This window comes from Ursus arctos, chromosome X (genome assembly GCF_023065955.2).
Source record: "Ursus arctos isolate Adak ecotype North America chromosome X, UrsArc2.0, whole genome shotgun sequence".
Classification (NCBI taxonomy): domain Eukaryota; kingdom Metazoa; phylum Chordata; class Mammalia; order Carnivora; family Ursidae; genus Ursus; species Ursus arctos.
Window position 1 is genome coordinate 45598959 of NC_079873.1, and position 3016 is coordinate 45601974.

The 3016-nt window shown below is 39.4% G+C and overlaps 1 pseudogene; it reads right to left on the reverse strand.

Annotated features, from left to right (window-relative positions):
- Window positions 1-277: 277 nt before the first annotated feature.
- LOC113247537 (rRNA N6-adenosine-methyltransferase ZCCHC4-like) lies at window positions 278-1831 on the reverse strand (annotated as a pseudogene).
- Window positions 1832-3016: the final 1185 nt, after the last annotated feature.

Consider the following 3016-nt stretch of genomic DNA (forward strand, 5'->3'; position numbering starts at 1 on the left):
AAGGGAATAATGAAGGGGGGGGATAAATAGAAGGGGGAATGAACCATGAGAGACTGTGAACTCTGGGAAACAAACTGAGGGCTTCAGAGGGGAGGGGGTGGGGGATTGGGATAGGCCAGTGATGAGTATTAAGGAGGGCATGTATTGCATGGAGCACTGGGTGTTATACACAAACAATGAATCATGGAACACTACATTAAAAACTAAGGATGTACTGTATGATGACTAACATAACATAATAAAAAATAAAAAAAAGAAAATGGCATCAAAATTTGGACTATAAATCTTTCTTTATTCTCAAGTCACTGGACATTTTAGAGCAAAGATATTGATGGGCTCTTTCTCTCCTTTTTTTCCCTCCTTGTAACAGATGTTCATGGATTGTCCTTTAGTGGTCTCCATTTTCATCTTATTACTTTTCTTTGCTTCTTCTTGATGACAGCTTTGTTCACTTTTTTAGATGTAGAGATGTTAGAGCAAGTACTACTTTTATTATCTAATTCACCACAAATAAAACAGCCATCTTTGTGGCCCCTATGAGAATGATCTGGAAGGGCACAGTGACTGCAAATGCTACAGTGGAATCAGGAAGGTTTTACACACTTTATGCAGACAAAGCAGTGGTTCCATTCTTGCCATCTTGAAGGTGCAAGAATTGCAGTGCTCAAGGTGTTGATTTTCTAGGGAAACATCATTAGCACAGAGGCAAAATCTGTACTCTTCTTCAATAGGAAGGATTATTTTGCTGGGTGGAATATTGGTGAAAATATGCACAGGAGACTGTTTTCAACCTGCCTTTCCATGTGTATAAAGCTCATGATTATCATAATCTATCTGGTAATCCAGGATGCAGAAGCTTGGGAAAAACAGATAAATTTGGGCTTCAAAAAAATAGGGGAAAATGCAGAATATGGGTAGTTAGTTCTTCTTGGTCTTGATCTTCTTTCCACATAACAATTTATTTCTTGAATGTAACAACTGGAGGTTCAGCAAAACCACCAAAAGGAGGACCTGTCACCATAATGATTCCCTCACCTTTATTTTCCTGTAAACATGTTCTGCATACTTCGAAGGCAGACTTCCCATCAAAGACGTGATGGTTAAACAAGGTATAATGGCAAAAACTATCTTCCACATAAAACTGGATACCAAAAATTAGTGTCTAATAAAAGGCTTTTAATGTTAGACTCTTGTCACCTGATGCTTTCAACCTGATCAGCTCATGCAACCTTGGTGTTCCAACACATAGTACTTTTCTGAATCCAAGGGTAGAAAGTAGGTCTACCAAGAACTCCTATCAGTAAACAAATACTAGGCATTTGTCTCCCTGTTTTCCAATGGATAAAGAAGTTGACTGGGTCTTTTTAACTGGGTGATAGAAATATCACCTACTCCCTGATGGTCATGATGCTTTTCCCAATCATCTGGCAATAGCAACTGCTGACAACTTTGACAAAACTTTCTCTGAGACCAGCGCAACTCAATAAACTTCATGTACCTTTCCTCACACTGTGTTCAGGATAGAGGAGGCTGACATCTTTGGTTACGAGCTTCTTGGGCAACAAATCTAGCTCCTGACAACTTTTCATCTTCCCATTGAAAAAAAATTACAGTCTTTTCTATCTCTAAAGTGTGAGCAGGAATAAAACCTCCATGTTTATTCTTTCCTTTGGCTCGTCTTTACAAACAGAAGAGTGGGTCCATGATGGTACAGCAGGGTGGGTGTGGCAGTGCTGGAAGGAAGCACCATGTCCACTTTTGAGCTCCCATGATGACCCTCCACTGCCTCCACTACCTCCATTGCTCCCAGCCAGTCCCTGTGGGTCACCATCTTCCCCCCAGACAAACTTTTATTTTTTAATTTTATTTTTTAAGAAGATTGTATTTATTTATTTGAGAGAGAGGTAGAGAGAGAGAGAGCATGGGTGGGGGCAGGGGAGAGGGAGAAGTAGGTTCCCTGGAGCCTGATGCAGGGCTTGATCCCAGGACCCTGAGATCATGACCTGAGCCAAAGGCAGATGTTTAACTGACTGAGTCACCCAGGCGTCCCATGGCAGACTTTTAAATACAGAGAATAAACTGGTGGTTGTCAGAGTGGAGGTAGGCGGGTGGATCAGATAAATAGATAAAGGCAATTAAGAGTACATTTATAATGTTGAGCACAGAGTAATGTATAGAATTGTATAATCATTATATTGTACACCTGAAACTAATATAGCACAGTATGTTAATCATACGCCAAAAAAATGATTCTTTATATTTTAAAGGTATAAACTCAGACAAGAAAAAAATGAGGCACTCATATTGATAAGGAATGAGTTAAAAATGCTACTATTTGCAGATGACATGATACTGTACATAGAAAACCCTAAAGACTTCAGCTCCCCCAAAAAACTATTAGAAGTAATAAATGAATTCAGTAAATTTTCAGAATACAAAAGTAATACACAGAAATCAGTAATGTTTCATACAAATGGCTAACAGACACATGAAAAAATTTTCAAAATCATTAGCCATCAGAGAAATTCAAATCAAAACCACACTAAGATACCACCTGACACCAGTTACAATGGCAAAAATAGACGAGGTAAGAAACAACAATTGTTGGAGAGGATGTGGAGAAAGGGGATCCCTCCTACATTGTTGGTGGGAATGCAAGTTGGTACAGCCACTCTGGAATACAGTGTGGAGGTCCCTTAAAAAGTTAAAAATTGAGCTACCCTATGATCCAGCCATTGCACTACTGGGTGTTTACCCGAAAGATACAGATGTAGTAAAGAGAAGGGCCATATGCACCCCAATGTTCATAGCAGCAATGTCCACAATAGCTAAATCGTGGAAGGAGCCAAGATGCCCTTCAACAGATGACTGGATTAAGAAGTTGTGGTCCATATATACAATGGAATATTACTCAGCTATCAGAAAGAACGAGTTCTCAACATTTGCTGCAACATGGATGGCACTGGAGGAGATAATGCTAAGTGAAATAAGTCAAGCAGAGAAAGACAATTATCAT